This window comes from Delphinus delphis, chromosome 8 (assembly GCF_949987515.2).
Source record: "Delphinus delphis chromosome 8, mDelDel1.2, whole genome shotgun sequence".
Taxonomy (NCBI): Eukaryota; Metazoa; Chordata; class Mammalia; order Artiodactyla; family Delphinidae; genus Delphinus; species Delphinus delphis.
Window position 1 is genome coordinate 106,401,931 of NC_082690.1, and position 20,675 is coordinate 106,422,605.

Consider the following 20,675-nt stretch of genomic DNA (forward strand, 5'->3'; position numbering starts at 1 on the left):
AACGAGGAAGCAACGTGCCCAGGGACACAGCAGACGCGAGACAGAGCCAGGCTGCCTGACTCCCCAGGGCTCACTCACTCATTCGTTCGTTCATTTACTCATTCATACACTCACTCTTTGAACAAGTTCCAGAGCCTCGAGGGGTTTCCGTGGAAACACCTGGATGGAAGCTGTAGGGGGAGCAGGACAGCTTGTGGATGTTCAGAGACGGCCCTGAGCCCCCTGGGGCGGAGACGGCGCACGCTCTGGACCCAGAGGGACCCACAGGAAAGGCAGGAGGAACAGCCGGACGGCAGAGACGGGCGGGGAGGCCGCAGGTTCCCTCGAGGTGGCCCAGCCTGCTGCGGACCCTGCCTGCCTGCCTGCTGCACCCACAAGAGTGTGAGCTCAGAGAGCCCGGTCCTCCCGGCTCAGGACCCTCAGCTCCCTGCCCAGCACCGGCTCACGGGGACGCTTCTCCATAATGACGGGCTGACTAACCAAGCACGCGAATGAATGGATGAACGAATGAACCCAAGAACAAGCGGTGAGCAGAGGGGTCCCGGGAGCCACAGTGACCTCAGCGGGAGCCTTCCTGTCCTTCCTCCGGGCGCGCGGGGCTCCATGCTGAGCCTGGCCCCTCTCGGAGCAGCCTGGAACCTGGATGCCTCTTCCGGCCCCATCGGGGGTGGCCTTGAGGATCCTAGGGTACAGTTGGGGGGGGTGTCCAGTGGGCCCCAGGATGGTCCTTGCAGAACCTGGGGACACGAGCATCTCCTGGCAGAAGGTGGGGAAGGGGGTACGAGGGCTCTGAGGACCCCTTCAAGGCCCTGCCTGCATTGCACCAGAGCAGAGCCTTTGAAGGTTCTCAGATCTGGGGAGAGTTACTCCCGTCTGCTGGAGTCCTGTACCGATGGGCGCGGTACACGTTAGCACCCACAAGTCTCAGGGGTGTCATCACGGCCCCCAAAGGACTGGGAAGATAGGAGGCCCCACCTTCACACCCGGGGCCAGCTGGTGGTCAGCGGCTGCGGGATGGAGTGGTGAGGAGGAGACTGGGGGCAATGGGGTGGCCTGGAGTTGCACGGACACGCCGGGGCTGCCCCAGTGAAGACTGGTCCAGACCCAAGGAGACTAGAGAGCCTGAGTGCACCTGAGTCCTGGCCAGGATGCTGCACAGGTGGAAAAATGGCCACAGAGAACAGAGCAGGGGTGAGCGAAGACATTTGAACAGGGGTGGTGGGTGAGAGAACAGTGTGGCTTCATGCAACTGCCCTGATTTCCACAGCCGTCCTGTGTTGTGTGAGAGAATGTCCCTGTCCTTAGAAAGGCACACACAAGTGTCTGGGGGTCAAGGGGCATCATGTCCCCAACTCACTCTCAAATGAGTCAGAGGGGGAATGGGGGAGTGATATATGTGAGAGATATAAACTTAAACATATGTACACACAGTCTATGTATAGAGAGAAAGTCAGAGTGCAAATGGCACCAATGTAAACCGTTGGGCAATCGGGGTATTAGGGTTTCGGGGGAGGGATACAGCAGGCCCTTGAGCCATCCTTGCAACTTTTCTGCAAATGTGAAATAATACCAAATTAAACCTTGCAAAAAAAAAAGAAAGAAAAAGTGGCCTGGGTTACAGTGGCAGGACTCCCATCTGCGTGACCTAGGGTGGTCCACTTCGTCCCTTGGGCACCCCCTCCTTCCTTACCTGTCACCTGTGCCCATCCCCTGCTGTGAGGCCCATGGGACCAGAAACTCCAAAACCCGAATGCACGTGAGCTGCTGGCGTCATCATCACTATCTTCTCGGCTCTGTCCCCAAAGTGTCCCCTGCTAGTGGGACTCCTCTGGATGGGGACACTGCACCTCCAGAAGGCTCCTGCTCTCCACTGTCTGGGAGGGATCCGATGCAGGGGCCGCATCGGGGCTTCAGCCTACACTCTGGGGAGTGGCCGCAGGAAGGTGGAGCTGAGGACCAGGAGGGGAGGGGGCAGGGCTGGCAGGACGAGGCGGGACGAAGGCCTTGGAGACAATGTAGATTTGGGGGACAGCCAGGGATGGGTGGAATCCTCATTACCCTGTGGCTGGCGTGCCCCATACCTGCTTGTACCCGGCCCCTGTACACGGAGGGCGCCATGTATAGCTCTGTTTGCAATAACGTGCAACTTCTCATTTGGGGTCTGAGCTGCAAACGATTTTATCTGGGTAAAAATCTACACGGGACCCAATTCCCCCCACGCTGGCTGAGAGGAGAGGACCCCAGACCCTTGCTCACAGCCACTTATTCCTCTGTTCACCTGGGTTCCAGCGAACCCCATTATGCGTTCCTCCACTGTCTCCAGTATGAAAAGGGGGTGCAGTGAAACGGCAATGGAAAATAGGCGGGGTGGGGCTGCGTTAACCACAGAACTCAGATACCAAAGCCGGGGTGCACTGAGCGCTGGGGCAAAGTGCTCTCGCCCCGCAGCGGGTTGTGAGGGCAGCATCACGCAGTCCATACGACTATGGGGTGACCAGCCAGCCCGGTCTGTGCGGGCCATGATGGTTCCTGGCCATGGGACTTGCAGAGCTAAATGTGGGAAAGTCCAGGGCACACCAGGACAAATCGGTCATCACCCTACTAGGAAGAGTGGGGGAGGACAGCAGAGGGACAGGTGGGGATCAGCCTTGAGCGGTCTTTCAGTGCCAGGACAGTGACGGGGACCCCCCAGGCCACGAGGAGCCCCAGGAGACTCTAAGCAGGGTGGAGGGAGGGGGGGGCTATTTTTCCAGAAAAGTAACTTCCATCTGTCCAGCCCTGACAGGCATGGCTACCCCAGATCCTCACACCTGCCAGAGCAGGGGGCCACTGTGGACCTCGACTTCTTTTCAGAAAAGGAGGTGGCACCCTGGAGAGGGGGCATCATGTGCTTATCTGCGGTGGGCCGGAACCATCCCCCAGGGCTGCCTGACTTGGGTCCCCTGAGGTCCCGTGTCACCGAGGCTCCCTCTTTCCCGAACACCCTCTTCACGTGGCTCTCCTTGGAAATTCTAGGGGTTTTGTTCTCTCAGCCACACAGCATGTGGGCTCCGCTTCCTTCCCTGTGCTCTCTGGGAGAGGACCATGCCCTGGAGATGTCCAGACAAGGACAACAGGTGGGGCTCCAGGAATGCGGGGGTCATTTAGCGGTGGGACATCGCCTCTCACCATCCACTCTGCTGGCCGGCTGTCACGAGGGTGGGCGTGGATAGAGGGACACTTGAAGGACACACACAACCCTTTCTACAAGACACAAGGCTCCAGCCATCATGGGTGCCTCCCTGCTGCCACCGGGCCCTTGGAGGTCAACGGGGGGACCCCAGGCGGGGTGGAGTGGCACAGAGCCGAGGGCTGGGACCCAGGGTTCGTCCCGGGACCAAGGTACCCTCTTGAAAGTCCAGGCTGGGTGGGAATGGCCCTCGGGTGGCCGCGGGGAGACCTGAATTCTAGACCTGCTCTGCTGGGTGAGCTTGGGCAGCCCCCAATCTGGACTTGAGGGGCTGCACCTGGGGGGTGAGGCAGGAAGCCTGCCTGCTCCCTGAGGGGGTCCTGGTGAAGTCTAAAAAGTCTGAGGTGCTGTGCAGGGGGCCCTGCCCCCACCCCTGCTGAACCGTGATTCCCGCTCCCCTCCACGGAGCATTAGGCCCTGAGCTGGAGCCCTCGGCGGCCCTGGCACAGCCTGGACTCGACGGGGAGGCAGTGCCCACTACCAGGTGTTGCTCTCATGGCAAAGCCTGGTAGCATGGAGCTTCTCCCTCCTTCCATTCCAGGGGAGCCCATAGCCGCCACGCACAGGTGCCGGCTGAGCCTGGAGCAAGTGAAGTGAGGAAGACACTCCCTGCTGCCCGAGGAGCACACAGCTCGGCTGGGAGCAGACACCAGGCGACAAGGGGTGCAGCGTTCATCCCTTGCCCATTTCTAATCTCCAGCTGCAGCACACCCGCCGAGGCTGGTCACTGCGACTCAAGGCCCTGGCCACGTGGCCCCTTCCCGGCGGAGGTGTAAGCAAGGCGACGTCTGCAGCCCTACTCGTCACTGTCCTCTCCCCGTCCTTCCCTTTCCTTCCCTTCCCCTCATCGCTTTAAAGTCAGACAGGCACGGCGAAGAACTTCCAGACTTCTTTTGCTCATCTGTGAAAACTAAACAAAAATCCCAGCAGTGCTGGGAAGATGAGTGGAGCCCTGCTCGGAAAGCACGGGCCTCACTTCCTGCATATGGTGGGTCCCCAGGAAATTCGAGTAAATGTGATAAGGGTGATGTTGGTGATGCTGGAGGTGATGCTGGAGGTGATGCTGGAGGTGATACTGGTGCTGATGCTGGAGGTGATGCTGGAGGTGATGCTGGAGGTGGCGAAAGAGCGGAAAGAGGAGGAGAATCTGAGACTAGTACGCGGTAGGTGCCCTTGTAGCTTTATGTGAAGTTCTCTTTCTTTCCTCTTAAAGCACGATGCCTAGAAATGATCAAACTCCCGATGAAGGCATCCCCGGAGGGGCCTCCCCAAAGTTCAGCAAGAGCACTGCAGTGTGGAGAGCCGGGCCAGAGGCCTGGTTTCTCCCTGGCACTGCCACAGAGCCTCTTTGGGTCTCAGTTTCCCCACCCCTAGAATGGGAGTAATGATGGCCTAGTGCATCTCTTGTGGAGAGCAGGCAAGGGGATGGCACGGCAGGGAAAGCCCTGAGAGGCGTGTCTGGCACACAAGTGCTGATGCACATTAGCTCTTTCTGTTCTCCAAGGATCCAGATTGAGACTCTGATTCTAACTCGAGCCAGCCCAGCTCACCTCCCCGTGCCAGGACGGCCCGCGCAGGGGTGCCTGGTCGTCTACCTTCTGTCACAGCCACCTGGAGCAGGCTAGGCCCCCTGCCCACTCGGTGAGGACCCAGGCTCCACAGGGGAGGGACCCACCAGAGTCACCCGGCAAGGCGGGGGCCCGTCTCCCAGCTCCTGGCCTCCCTCTCTCTGCCGGGTGGGCGGCCGGCGGGCTCTGCCCCATTTAGCACAGACGCCATCTGTCTCTCCCGGCTTCCCGGCGGCTGAGGGCGTCTGGGCAGCTCCCTGCACACAGGCTACAGCTTGTTTGCCGAGGCGGCCTTCTCTGTCCCAGCCCTGTCTGTCTGGACTTGGAGAGCCAGAGAAATTTCCACCGCTTGGAGCTGTTTGTTGATCTTTCCAGAGCCCACGAAGGGGCCCTGGGTCGCTCTGCCTGGAACGTGGGGCTGTGTGGGGACCAACTTCGGTCAGCCGGAGAGCCAGACCACACTTGGGCCGGCAGACCAGGCCACAGGCGGGCCGGCCCGGAGGAGACTGGAGCGAGGTCTGGGAAGGTCGGGCAGCCACTGGGACACCTTCTCAGCCTCGTGACCTCCTCGGTTCTTGACACACCCTTCTCAGAGCTGGGAGAACCGGAGCGCTGCCACCAGCAGAAACGGGGGCCCCTTGGGAGGAGCCAGGAGGCCTTGGAATGTCTAGCTCACCCCAGGGGCTGGTCAGGCCAACACAGAGGTTCTGGCCACTGGCCTCCCCTGGCCTGATGGCATCAAGCTTCAGACCCCAAGGAGAGCCACCCAGCGAGGGGTGGCCAGTGTCGGGGCCACAGACGCTGGGCTGCCATCTTGGATTCTGGGGCCTGTACACAGTCACAGGACTTAGGGGCCCAGCGACCACACACGCAAGCCCTGTTGCCCTCCAGAGTCAGAGGGGAGCTTTGGATTCCTGCCCTGGGACTGCTTTAAATTGTCCCCATCCAAAACCACAACCACACCAAGATGTGGACGCCACACCTAGCATGTGCAACCACAACGAGCACCAAGACCCCCATGGGTGGTCTCGGAAACAGTGGGGGGACAGCCGGGCATAGAGTGTTTCATTCATGCCAAGTTCTTGAGGTTCATCCTGAAAGAGCCAGAGCTGGGAGTGGGGGTGGGTCACGTATAAGGATGACCAGACTGCTGGGCTGGTGGCGTGGCAGCAGCCAGAGGGTCCAGCCTGGGACGCAGAGGTCCACCTGCCCAGGACAAGTAGGACACACACTCACAGCTGCTCATAGCTGCCCGTCGGGGCTCAGGTCACTGTCTGCAGAATGGGGGCCTCAAGTGCCAAGCGTCTCAGGAGGCCCTACCTACCTGATGGCAGGTATCTCAGAGCCCTGGGCATTTGGAAAAAGAAAGAATAAGGAAAGGATGGAGGGAGGGCAAGAAAGAAGATAGCCAGGTGACGCTAAAGATGAACAATGAGGAAATCGCAGAACCGTCAGCTTGTCATCAGATCATGAGAGGAGTGAAGGCCACCAGCACAGACATGGATGTGAGCCATCTCAAAGCCTGTAGGCTCTGTGTCTGGCAAGCAGACTCAGGCTCAGACCCCTAGCTGCCCTGGACCCCTCACAGGGCAGAGCAGAGTAGGGTTGTGTAGCCGTCAGGCTAGGGCAGGTTATGCTGCAGTAAGAAATGACACCAAATCTAAGAAGTTCAAAAAAGCAAAGGCTGATTTCTTGTTCACACAGTATGTTCATCACAGGTCCGCAAGGACCTCCGCTGACCGGTCAGCCATGCTCTCTAACATGCAAAGAAAGGCCAGAGACCCATCCTAACTGGCCAATTTCAGGCCCCCCTTTCCTGTCCCCGGACCTCAGTCAGCCCACAGCCCCACATAACATCGGGTCAGACCAAGGGCCCCGCTGTACGGCAAGGAGGTGCCGGGCTGGGCCCCGAGGGAAAGGATGCTGTCAGCAGCCTCCACCCTGCAGCCCCCCTTGAGGAAGACAATGGGAGCTGCTCAGAGGAGGGAGTCCAACGTGGTGGTCCTCAACTTTCCAACACTCAGGAAAAATGCCCCCTCCCCACCCTAGATGACATGCTCTCTGGGAGATCGAGTGACTGGAGGCCTGTGGTTTCCAGTTTGGAAAGGGGTCCACTGGGGAAACACCCTGAGGACTGCAGAGTGACACTGTACCCAGGGCGCCTCCCACAGCCCACCTGAGGCTGCACCCAGGCTGCGGGGAGAGAGTGGACACGCAAAGCCAGGGGACAGACGCCAGAGGGGTCAGACCACCAGATGGCGGCCCCTCTGGGGCCAGGCGCGTCAGCCTCATCGCAGAAATGCCCTCCAAGGCACGAGCTTCCAGTCTGTCCCTCCAGAGAAGCCCCTGCTGGGGGACATGGGCTCAGGGGTCGGGTACCCCATGGAGCGCTCCGGGTGTTAGCGCTCAGATAACAAGCTGTGGTTCGTGGAGCATGTGTGCGAGCCAGGCTCCGGGGAAGGGTCTTCTCACTTCGCTCCGACCATCCCATGAAAACAGCACCACCCCTGAGAGCTGGGCGCTCTGGAGAGCCCGGCTTGCAGATGGGAAACTGAGGCCCGGGACGGCCCCGTGATCCTCCCAAGCCCAAGCAGGGTTGCCAGGGCTCCAGGGCTGTGCTCTGGCCCTACCTCCCACCTTGGGGCCTGAGGCAGCGGCCCAGCCACTTCTCCGAGGAGTCCCCAAGTAGAGGTCACAAGCACTGTGCTCTGAGGGCCCTTTCTGGGCCCCTCCCCCTTCCTGAGTGGCTTCGTTCCTCCCCTGTGCTGGCAAAGGCACATGGATGCCCTGACGTCGGAGCTAAAACAGGCTCCGTTTTCACCAGGAAAGGTTCGAGTGTTTCCTTTTTTCCTGCCCTTTATTCATGCACTTCCTGGCATGCAATCAGAGGGCATTGTGTTCTGGAATGGACAACTGTCTTCAAGTGAAAGGAAAGCCCAGCTGCCCCCGCAGGAGGAGGTGCCCAGGCTCGGGACTGGCTGGGTAATGATGCGCACGAGGGGCACGGTGCCCCTAAATCTATCAGGAATTTCGAGACGGTGACTGCAGAGCATGAGCCCCGCGTGGGCCCCCGTGACGCCAGCCCTGGAAGCCGGCCCTGCCCGCAGGGGGAGGAGTTGGGCCCGTGGGCTGGCCCTTCGCCTCTCTGGACCTCCGTTCCCACGGCTGTAAACAGGGGTGTGGCGGGCAGAGGGAGGGCAGAGCTGCCCACAGTGTTCCTGGCCCCAGAGTTAGCCTCCGTCCAGGCTCGCTCAGGATTGCAGCTGAGTGGGGGGCTGGCGCCTAGGGATGCCCGGGTGTTGGCTTGCCTCCCCCATTTAGTGGCAATAACACCCTAAGAAAGTGGTCCGTTTGCCGCAGCCTTGTGGGATTGGGGGCGGGTGTGAAGGGGCACCGGGCTGATCTCGGGAGTGGGGAGGCCACAGGAGGGGCCTGGGTATGTGGCCAAGGACCACCCCACCTCTCTCCAGGGCTATGGAGGGATGAAAGAACAGAAAAGGGGACTTCCCTGGTGGTCCTGTGGTAAAGAATCTGCATTCCAATGCAGGGAACGCGGGTTTGATCCCTGGTCAGGGAACTAAGATCCCACATGCCGCAGGGCAGCTAAGCACATGCGTCACAGCTACTGAGCACACACTCCTCAACTAGAGCGCCCGCGTGCTGCAAACTACAGAGCCCATGTGCTCTGGAGCCCGTGCGCCACAACTAGAGAAGAGAAAACCCGCGCTCCACAACTAGAGAGAAGCCCCTGTGCCACAACGAAGAGCCCATGCGCCGCAACTGAGACCCGATACGGCCATAAGTAAAGAAAGAAATAACTTAATTAATTAAAAAATTTTTAAAAAAGAAAAGAAAACATAAAGGGCTTTGGAAATGAACATGGCTCAATACTTGTGAATGGAGAATCTTGCTTTTTTGCTCATTCATCTGTTCATTCACTCATTCATCTATCCATCCACGCACCAAAGGCTCAGTGAGCACGTGATGTGTACCAGAGCCTGTGCTGTGGCCAGAACCTCAGGCAGAGGTGCCTGGGCATCCCTGACCCCAAGCCCCATCACACCACCTTCCGTGCTGACCCAGCTTCTGTGCCCAGGGGCCTGACCGTCTGCAGGCACATCCTCTAAGCCTGGTCCTCTGGCATCTGGGTGGGGTGTCTGCCTCCTTGCCCCCCACTCCAAGTGACCCTACCCATAGGTCCTCCCACAGCCCACTGCTAGCCTCCAGCTCTGCCCACTTGTTCCCACTCTTTAAGTCCCGCTGACTGCCTCTGTGATCTTCCTCCCATACCCCTCTCCTTTGCTCTGGTGCAGGCCACTGTCTCCTCCGACAGGAGAGGACTGGGTCCCTCTGGGGACTCTTGCCTCCCCTGCCCCTTTCCAGCCGCACGTCTGGGGCCTCCACCGGTTTCTGCATCGCCAGGACAGAGCCCGGCTCCTCACTCTGGATCCGACCTCCTACCACCCACAGTCCCTTCCTTCCTCTGCTCCGTCACAAGGACTCACATGGGGTCCCCGAACGCACCAGGCCCTCTCGTGCCCCCGGGCCTTTGCACGTGCTGTTTCTACATCCCGGGAAGACCCCCCTTTCTCCATCTTGCAAATGTCTCTCTATCCTGTGGGCAACCTGGCCAGTGGCTGTGCGGCCTGCCCCCCACCCCACCCTGCTCACCTCTGCCCTCTGGTTCTTCCTCTTCCCTTTCCTGTGGTCTCTCTGGGTCCAGAGACTGGGCAGAGGTAGAGGGTTAGGGACAAGGACCCCAGCACTTAGCACAGTGCTGGAACATAGTAGGTGCTTCATTATTGTTTGTGGAATGAAAAATAAATGAGTGAATGAATGAATGAGTGAATGGGCTTTGGCATTCATTCACTTGCGCTTACTCTGTGATCTTGGGTGAGAGACCTTTTCCCTTCAGGCCTCAAGTTCCTCATCGGTGTCACGTGTGTAGCCTTAGGACCTACCTCCCAGGGCTGTGGCATGATGCCAGTCTGCTCAGCTCTGATTCCCAGGGCCTGGAACAAAGGAGGTGCTGCATGTGTGGAAAAACTGCCGCGTGAAGCGATTTCCTCTTCCGGGGACGTGCTTTGCTTCACTCCATCTTTTCCTGGCAAACTCTCTCTTGCTGGACATTGACAGGCAGATTCCAGAACACATGGGAAATTGCAAAGAGCCAAGAAGAGTCGAACTCTCTTGAAGGATGACAGCCGAGGGCTGATGGCAAATTTCAAGGGCGGTAACGGGGCAATAATATCTCAGACAGTGTGACACTGACCCTGCCAGCCCTGTCCACCAATGGATCAGGGACCCTCACAGAGGCTCACATGCCAGGCCAAAGATGCCACTGCAGGCCTTTTCCTTAAGTGGGTTTGGGTCAACTGGTCCTCCTAAGGAAAATGTATCTTGACCTTCACCTCACAGCACACAAATCCTGATGGATCCCAGATCTAAGTGTGACAGTCAGAGAGGAAACGTAAGAAAAGATCTTTATGACGATGGAGTAGGCAATGATTTCTTAAACAGGATACAAGCAGGCCCTCTGTAAAAGGAAATGTTTACAAATTAAATTACATGAAGATTACTAAGAATTATTACTGTCCATCAAGTGTTATTGAGTGAAATAATATATAATATAATATAGGAGTGAAAATGCAACCCTCATTTCATGGGAAAAGTTATTTGTGTCCGATAAGCACTTATATCTAGAATATATAAAGAGCTCCTGCAAATCAATAATTTAAACAAGACAGAAAAATGGGCAACAGGCTTGACCAGCCTCCAAACTGCCAATACCCATATGAAAAAGGCCTCAACTGTATTAGTCAGGGAAATTCAAACTAAAACCTCAGTGAGATACCATCTACACTAACAAGAATGGCTAAAATAAAAAAATTAAAGACATAATACTAAGCGCTGGAGATGATGTGGCGCTTCTAGAACACTCACGCGATGCTGGCAGAGGCGTAAATTGGTGCAGTGACTTTGGAGAACTATTTGGCAGAATCTGGCTAAAGCAGAACACGTGATAACATATGAGCCAGCAATTCCACTCCTACGTGTGTGCCCTACGTCAATGCTTACCTAAAGCATAAAGCTTACCTTCGTAAAAAGACACATGCCCAGCTGTTCAGAGCAGCGCTATTCATAGTAACCCCACCTGGAAACAACCCGAATGAATAAATAAACTGTGGAATATTTGCCCAGTTGAACACTACGCAGCACTGAGGATGGATGACTCACAGGTATATGCAGCAATATGGACAAACCTCACCAGGCTGGAGCGAAAGAAGCCAGGTACAAAAGACTGGACACTGTATGTCGAAAGCAGGTAAAGTGCACCCACCAGGTTACAAGTCAAGAGAGCAGTTACCTCTGGGGCAAGTTGTGACTGGAAGGGTCAAGGCAAGCGCCAGGGCTTCTCAAAATGTTTCATTGCTTCATCTGGGGGCTCGTTAGGTCCAGCTCGTTAGTTGGTAAAAATTCAGTGAGCTGTGTACTCAGAACAGGTCACTTTTCTGTAGGCGTGAGTTCCTTCGGTAATAAAAATAATACAATTCTCCGAGGCTATCTGTTCCAGTTCACGCCCAGTTCTGCCTGGAACCTCCCCAAAGTGGACACCCAATTTACGCATAATTTTACAAATAAAATGCAAGATACTCTCTATTGTAAATTCCACGCGGCCAGTCGAATCTCACAGAATATTATTGTTGATTCTACTGCACTCTGCACCCATCGCCAACTTACCGATGCAACTTATGAATGAGTGAAGTCCCGTTGGTGGACATCTTCATTCACCTTGAAGAGTAACGCCTAAGTAAAGTAACAAAGACCTAATGTTGGGATGCTACTCATTTGTCAAGAACGGGAGCCACTTCTTTGCTGAATGGGGTAATAAGTTTTGAATCCTGGAAGAATATTTCCCTAATTTCCTACACTATTCACAGTGAAACAGCTACAGAATGATACTCTACATTTTAATCTGCTTTGGCATTTTCTCCAGCTCATCCTTAAATGCAGACAGTCAACAAAGCCATTGGTCAATGTTTGCCGATTTCCATGGTGTAAATACTCCCATTGATGGCCAGTTGCTAGCTACCAAAGTGAAATCACTGAGCGGAGTTGGGAAGGGACATACAGCAGTGCCATTGTATAGTATTTCCACCTATGGATATGAAGACCATGTAAGCTCAGAGCATAGGTAGTAGCAGAATAATTAGGAAGTGATGAGTTTTGAGTAGTTACGACAGTTACTTTTTAATTGAATTTATGCAACTGTGAGCTTGTATAATTTAATTTTCCATCATGGTCATGGTTAACAGCTAACCCCCCAGATTCCCGAGAACTTAGTACTCAGCTCTTGGGAGCTGGTGTGAAGGTGGGATTCACCCTCTCCTCCCCCGGCTCCCGTCACCCTCCGGGTCTCCATCGATTCAATCTAATGCAACCATTCAATCCTATTCTATCTCTTCAAGCCGGTCTGCTGGGGCAGAGAGTGGGGGACGCTGGACCTGCCCCCTCTTGCCTCCTGGCTCCAAGGCCCAAGTCCCTTCCATGAGAAAATGGGAGCGTGCAGGTGACACACCTCCACTCTGGGCTGTCCCACAGCCCTGGGCCCCCGGGTCTCTCTTCAGCAGGCATCAGGGCCTTCCCCTGCTGAATCTGGGGGTGTCTGGAAAGAGGGGTCTTGTTGACCCCTTCAGCCTCATGTCCCCTACAGCAAAACAGGGACTTGCTTGTGGCCAGAGGGAGCAGGTCCAGGGCTCAGGCTGGTGGCCAAGGGCAGAGCCTGAAACGTAGGATGGGTGTGAAGGCTAAGGGGCAGCAGGGGCAGACAAGGAGGAGGGGGAGGGGTGGTGAAGGAGGGGGGAGGTGCAGAAGGAGGGGAATGAGAAGGGACACGATGGGGGGTGTTGGGAGCCTGTTATCTGCGAGGGGTGAGACACGTGGCCCAGGCCTGAGACTGGACGGAGAGAAGGTGGCGGCCCTCATCCAGGATACACCAAGAAGCGCTCCAGCCAGCCAAGGGCTCCAGGAGATTCTCCAGGGCTCTCATCCCAGAGCTACATCCCCTGGGGTTGGGGGTGGGATGTCAGGTTATCAGGATGGTGGAGGACAGAGGGAGGATCCAGGAATCAGAGTGTGTGGGCAGAGGTTCTTCCTAGCAACCAAATAGCTCCGCCCACATCAAAGGTGAGCTCCTGCCCGGAGAGCTGTCCAGGCACGACCAGACCAGACCCTGGGGCCTGGCCCCTTTCCTCCCAGCCCCTACCCCCACCCCCTGTGCTGAGGGCCAGGCCCACGTCAAAGGAGGTTGGGAGCGAAGGGTGGGATGGCTGCTGGAGACGCGCCGGAGGACTGCCCAGCAGCAGTGGCCCGGGATCCCTCGAGCCGAGGAATCTGAGAAAACATGGAGTGGGTCGGGGGAGGCTTAGCTGGGGGCGGTCAAGGTGGGGTGGTGGGAGGGCACCCAGGAAGTGCAGGGTGAGATGGGGGTAGAGGCCCATCTCAGAGGGATGGACCCTCCAGGAATCTGAGCAGCAAATGATGCTGGGAATATCCCGTGCAGCCCATCACTGAAGGAGCCCCAGAGAGGGCACATGGCTAAATTTCATCTCCCAGCCCATCCAGGTCAAGTTGACAGAGAAACAGGGACCAGCATCACAAGCACCCCGGTTTTCCCCCCTGGGCGCCAAGTGGGGCCACGACAGGGCCATCTTGGGGGCTCTGAGAGGCCGCTGGGAGATGCTTGGGGGCCCTGTCTCCTAGCGACCGGCTTCCCGCAGCCTGGCGGGCCCCCTGCTCTGGGCGCTGCCCACTCCTGACACTGGCGACGAGCACTTTTCACTGCTGTTCTGCATGAATAAGCCCCAGGCCTCCTGCCAATAGTCCCCTCATAAAGACAGCCCCGGCGAAAGGCCTTTTCAAGTGGGATCGTGCAGTGCCACCCAGGCTGGGCGGGCATTGTTGGGGGCCAGGGTCCCGGCTTGGCGGCTGGGGTCAGGGGGCCACACAGAGCATCCTGAGGCAGGCTTCGTGCACTCGACCGCAGCAGCCCCATTTATCCATCTAAGAAACTCGCGCCACCATCTTTGGAGGGAGGTTGAGTGAAAAGGATGCCTTTTGAGGAGAGGCCTTTGAAGGCACAGTCCTGGGCTCCTTGCTAAATTGATTGGAAAGGGCAGCAAAACCCCACAGGTGGCCAGGTGTAGCCAGAAGCCCCCAGAGCCGGGGTGGAGGCTGGGATGTGGGACGCAGCCCTGGATGGTGTGGTGGCTGACCGGGTGTCCGCAGTTACGGCGGGCGGAAGGATGTGAGTTTTGTTGAGGGTGTGGGAGATGGTCTGGCTTGAGTGTGCATTTTCATGTGCATCACCCCCCCCCACACACACACACACAGAGCTGGGTCCCAGTGTGACCCAGAACACCCTGGAAAACTGGACTGGCTGTCCTAGACCAGCAAGTGGGAAAAATCAGGAAGGGCAAGTGGGCTGGAGCCCAAGGTCAGGGCAGGGATACTGAAGTGAGTCCAGGTGTCTGGACCACACGGGAGGGACCTGGGGTCTCCCCATCACATGCCAAATAGCCCCAAGTCTGGCCCACCCAGAACACTGTGTCCCCTTAGGGATTTCTCAGCCTGGGTGGTGCCTCTACGGACCCCTCAGCCCAGGGACGACACTAGCCAATGTTGGTGTCCCAGCGTGGTGGGGCTGAGGGGCTCCCAGCCCCCAAAGGCTCTATCTGCAGAAGTCAGTACTGCCATATATATATAGGTAGATAGATATATAAAATGTTTACAGGTAGAAAGATCTGGGGGTTTGCATCCAGAAATGTAGGGTTGGGAGTGGTGATTACAGTTCATTCTGTTATTCTCTCTCTACTTCTGTCAATGTTTGCAATTCTCCACAATAATTTTTAAAGGCGTTTGAATCACAGTTTCTTATCAAGTTACCCCTTTGTCGACCCTATGACCCAGCAGACCCTCTCCTGGGTATCGACCCAGGAGAAGGAAGTGAGTATGTTCACGCTGAGACCCGTACAAGAAGGCTCAGAGCGACTTCATCCATCACGGCGCCAAACGGGACTCACCCACACGCCCTTCAGCAGCCCAAGTGGTGTCCGTACAGTGAAGTGTGACTCCGCCGTGGAAAAGGACCGACCACGGGTGCAGGCACCTGTGTTGAGGAGTCCCAGGAAGCGAAAGAAGCCAGGCGCAGAGGAGAACGTGGTACCTGATCCCGTGAACACAAGCTGAAGAGCGAAGCTAATCCCAGGTGAGCAAAGTGTTGATTAAGAAGCGGCACATTCCTAAAGATGGAATCATTCCCTGTCTTGATCTGGGTGGTGGTGACAGAGAAATATACACGTGAAGACGGCATCGTGGTGCTCCATAAGGTCTGGGCTTGTGACTGCAAATTACACCTGAATCAAAAAGAAGTCAGTTCATGCCAATGGGAAGATGGGGGTGAGGGGCGAGGAAGGCGGCAGGCAGACCACCAGCGTGTGGCCTGGGTGCCTTTGGCCTGTGGCCCCAGGGGAAGCTAAGGTCCTGTCCCCATCACGAGCTACGTGATCCTGGGCAAGTTACTCCCCTCATCGTGCCTCTCTTCCCACATCTGTAAAAGGGAGTCGCACTTGATCCAGACCTGGGGCCTGGCACACAGAGCAGCCCTCCTGCAGCTCACCGGCCTCTCTCTGCCAGCCCCGGCTCCATCATCTCCCGAGCTGGTGGCCCCACTGTTTGTCATGGCTCATCTGGTTTGCCAGCCTCCTCCGTGTGTCCTAGAAGTGTGTGACTCGGTCCGCCTCTGGGCTTAGCAAGGTTCCCTGAGGCCCACCGTGTGCTATCAGAATCTTGGCAGGTGTGGAAGACAGACCCACCAGGAGGGATCAAGGAGGGCCAGGTCCTACCAGTCCTGTCGCTGGAGAGGCCCTGGGTCCACGCCATCACCTAGGCCTTTAAAGCTCATCTGTCCCCAGACCTACAGGCATACCTGGAGGGGACAGGGATGCTGTGTCCGTGGTCAGAGAGCAGCTGGCTCTGGGACGCTGATGGAGACCACATTTGGTGGCCTGGGCCCCAAGATCTAATGGCAATGAGGTGACCTCCCGGAGGGAGGGCCATGTCCCAGGCTCAGTGGAAGGAGACAGTTGGACTCGTGAGTGGGGGCTCTCTGTCCTCCCACCATCTCTGAGGGTCGAGGGCCAGGTCCATCCCTGTGACACGGGTGCATCACTGGGCAGGACAGCCGTCCCCTTGGCCTTGAGGAGCCTGCCAGTCAGTGCAAGTCAATTTGGCTTAAATGATGTACAAAGGCGAAATTCCAGGGCTCCCAAAAGGAGTGGGTGAGCTTGTTGTTGGGGACCACTCTGACCTGAGTCTGGGAGTGGCCTGAAGAGGGAGGGACAGCAGGTACAAAAGGGATGCAGATGAGGATCCCAGGAAAACTCCATGCAAAGGGTCTGGGGTAGCCTGGCTCCCTGGAGGATCTGAAAGCAGGGAGAGGCCTGGAGAGCCTGGTGTCTGTAACACAGTGGGAGCGTGGACTTGCAGGGGGCGATGCGGGGCCAGCGCTGGAATCCCCCGGACTGCCTGCCTCGGCCCCTGCCCTCTGGCCCTGCCCGAGCCCCGAGCACGGAGCCATGGGGAAGGGAGGAGAGACTCTGGCAGGCCGTGCACACCACAGGGCCCGCCCACAGCCTCTGCCCTTCCTCGGGCCTGGGAAAGGAGGCCGCTTCTGCTCCCATCCCCCAGGGGCCTCGGGGGCCACGGGGCTGGGGGAGGAAAGCTGTGGGAAAGAGCAGAGTCCCCCGGGGCCCTGACTGGATCCTTGCGGCTTCTTGCACCAGATAAGGATTTTGTGCCTCCCCTGAGTAGCCCCTGGGAGCAGGGTCAGAGCCCCTCCGCCAGGAGGCAGCGGCAGAGCAGGGCAAGGGGGGTCCCTCTGCAGGCCGGGAGTCTTGAGGACATGAACCCCGAGTTTAGGTCCAAAACCCCCGACCGGTAGGCGGGACGTTTTCCACGTGGGTCCTGCAGGCTGCAGCCACGGCGGCCGGCGGAAGTGCGGCCATCATGCTTAGGCAGGAATGGGCAGGAGCAGAGGCACGGGAGGAGGCTGGCGGGCAGCTGGCCGCGTGTGAACGGGCCGACAGGCAGAGCCGGCAAGGGAGTTGGGGAGAAGGCCGGGACCCTCACTCTTCTGCCACCCTCTGCTGCCTGCAGTGATGGTCCCGGCCCCCGCCTCGCTGCAGAGAACGAGGCTCCAGGTGGACAAAACCCCTGCTCCCAGGGACAGGACCACCCAGAGCAGGGGTCCTGGGGATGGACAGCAGGGTAGAGGCAGCCAGAGACCACTGTGCCCTCCTGAACCCCCTCCCAGCATCCCCCGCGGTGGGGCAGCCGGACCCGCCGACTCTAAGCCCCTCTGTGATGTAGTCCAGGGGACCCCTTCCTCCCCCCAGCCCTGCTGACAGCAGCCGGAGTCCCACCCGTCCTAAGGCCCAGAGGCGTTAGCACCTCTTTTGCTCCAGAAGAGCCCAAGAAAAAGAGCCCAGAAAACTCATTTTGAAGGCGAAAGGTGTTCAGGGGGCAAAGCATGACCCTCGAGAACATCCTTCCAGAACCCTGCTGAGGTTGCAGCCCCTGGTGTTCTGCGGAGGAACCCAGGGTGAGGACAAGCGGGCGCCCCGTACTCCTCCCTGTGGCCCACCAGCCCCCTGGGGGGACAGTGACAGCAAGAGAGACTCAGGGCAGCTCAGCACCTCCTTTACACCTGGGCCCAGGAGCTGGGAGAGGGCAGGGTGCCCACATGCGCCCCGAGGCAGCGTGGGGGGGCAATGATGTGCGCACCTCCATCTGGCCTGCGCCTGAGCGCTTAGAGCTTGGGTGGGTGGAGCCCAGTGGTGGAGGGGCTGTGACGGCAGATCCCGGAAGACCCTGGGCAGCAGCCTCGGGAAGCCGGCAGGTGGGCCTGCTCGGGGCAGTGGCCAGAGGGCAGTGGATGGGGCCCTCCTTGAGGTGGGGGAGGCAATGGCCCAGCACGTGGACTCGCCTCCTTGGATGTGGGATCCCACCACTGAAGGAGTCTGACTAGAGTGAAAAAGTGACACGCAACCGAGGTCATCTCCATACAAAGTGTGGCTCTCAGCCCACCCCCGAGCCAATCTGGACCCCCTCCCCTGTTTTCGTTCACATCACAACTATTTATTGAGCGCCTTTTGTATGCCAGACTCCAGGTGTGCGGTGGTGACTAAAGACAGACACAGTCCCTTCCCAGATGGAGTCTAAGTCTAGTGAGGGAGAGACGCTCATCAGAGACTAAATTAAAAATTCAAAGGCACAGAGAATGTCCACAGCGCGAAGTTCTGCAAGGAGACGTGTTCGCGGAGTCCTGAGGGTCTGTTGTAAGTGGGTTTGTCTGGTGGGGACCTGAGCGAAGACTTCTCCGGAGGATGTCGCCCTGGGGCTCTGGGCTGCAGCCGGAGGTGGAGGGAATAGCAGAGACCGTCCATGCAAGGCCCCATGGTGGGGGAACGTGGTTCATCCAGGAAACTGCCAGAAGGGTCAGCGTTAGTGGGGAGACACGGGTGGGACCACAGGGGGAGCAGACCCTGAGGATGCCCTGTTTCTAAGTCGAGGGCAGTGGGAAGCTGTAGGGTCATGCTTCATGGCTCACAGACATCCCTCCGAGCACATCTTGACCCGCCCACTGGGGTGAAGGCGGCTGCAGAACCACACTCCCTCGTCAATCTGATGTGGATGCCGCAGAAGGTCCCCTCCGCATCCTCACCCTTCCTCCCAGGGTCCCTCTTCACCAGCCCTCCTCAGAACCCCGGCCAGTCCAGTCGGCTTCCCCAGCATCCCCGTTACCAGGCCTGGCTCGAAACAGCTTGGGAGTGATGGAAACCACATTATGAAGAGATGGAGGACGGGAGGGTGGGCGGAGACGAGGGGGCGAGTCCAGCCGAGGACGGTCAAGGCCGAGGGGCCCACAGAGCTCAGGACTATTGGGGTGGGACGGCCCAGGGAACCCGCAGAGCCCCTGGGATGGTGCTTGTGTCAGAGGGCACAGAGAGCGGGAGGGTTCCAGCCTCCGAAGGCTTCCTAGGAGCTGGGAGGGGGGGATGTGAAGAGCAGGGAGGGGGCCGCCGGAGATGGTGCTGGATGGGTGACGGGGCCCAGCACCACCTGCCCTTCATGTGCCCACAGCGGACAGGGCCAGCAGTGCCAAGCTGGGCTTGGGTACCACGCTCAGAAGTTGACATTATGGGGTGAATGCACTGTCCCCTCTCCCTCCCGCTGTCTGCATTCCTGAAGCCGGCCTGGGTTTCCTTACCAGGTAGTCAAGGCCCTGGAGGGCACCCACCCTGCGAGCTGGTGCGAGTCTGAAACTGCTGACGGGTCCTTCCCTTCGGCAGCAACTCAGCAGGATCCAAATGGCAGCTGGTTAGCAGTGGGACCTGGAAACCAGTCACCGCCACGGGTGGCCCTGGGGCCCTGGGGGTGCGCGTGCGGGTCCACGTGAGTGTGTGCACAAGCGCGTGTATGGGGGTGTGTGTGCCTCAGAGTCTGCCAGCGCGCCTGAGTGTGCTTGTCTGAGTGTGCACGTGCACCAGCATATGTGCCTATGCCCAAGGCTGCCCCTGTGCACTTGGACGCGTGCAATGTTTATACGGCAAGTCCTGCCACTCTGGGCAGGTGTGGGCTGAGCTCACACACCTGGGCGCCTGTCTGCCCCTGTCCCAGGTGTCTGTGTGCCTTGGGAACGTGTGTGAGAGCGTGCGTCTCTCTGCATGGATGTGCGTCCAGCCGGTGACCGTCTGTGCATTTGTGCGTGGTGTGGGGGGCTGACAAGCCTGTTTGCTGGTGTGCAGACAAGCGCAGTCATCCATGAGAGCTTCTGTGGGATTCTGTGTATGTGTCTGAGGCATTTTGACAAGAGTCCCAGCACACACCACGGGACTCAGCACACAGAGGAGGCATCAGAGATGCTAAGAGATGGATGGATGGGGACAGTCAGTGCTCTCCTGACAAACAGAACCAATAGGAGGTATATGTACAGGAAGGGATTATGGAGGCTGACAAGTCCCGAGATCTCCTGTCCGCAGACTAGAGGCCCAGCAGAGCCTGTGGTTTAGCTCCAGTCTGAGTCTGGAAACCTGAGACCCAGGAGAGCTGATGGTGTAGTTCTAGTCCAAAGGAGGTCATGCTCGAGACCCAGGCAGAGCGATGGTTCAGCTCGAGGCAGGAGAAGACTGATGTCCCAGCTCAGGGGCACACAGGCGGGAGGAGTTCCCTCTTAGTCAGAGGAAGATTAGCCTTTTGTTCTATTCAGATAGTTGGTTCTACATCAACTGATTAGGTGAGGCCCACCCAGTGCAGGCAATCTGCTTTACTCAGACTGTGGATTCAAATGTTAATCCCATCCAGAAACACCCCTACAGACACACCCAGAATAATGTTTCATCAAATGTTTGGGTTCCCTGGGGCCCAGTCTAGTTGACACACAAAAGTAACCATGACAGGTAAGTAGAGAATGAATGGGAGGTGGATGGGGGTGCATGGGTGGATGAGTGGGTGGGTAGCTGGGTATTGTGGATGGGTGAGTGGGTGGATAAATGAGTAGGGGGGATGAGAGGATTGGTAGATGATGGTAGATGGGTGGGTGGGAGGGTGGGGGATGAAAACTCAAAACCTGAGAACATTCTGGGTCCCCGTGACATGCATCCAACCCAGGGCCCTGCCCATCAGGACCCTCAAGCCCCACTGAGCGCCCTCCAGCTCCTCTACTAGCCAAAACTCCCCTTCACCCCTGGGGCCTTTGTCTCTGTGAATTTGCCTATTCTAGGGACCTCATATAAGTGGAATCACATAATATGTTTCCT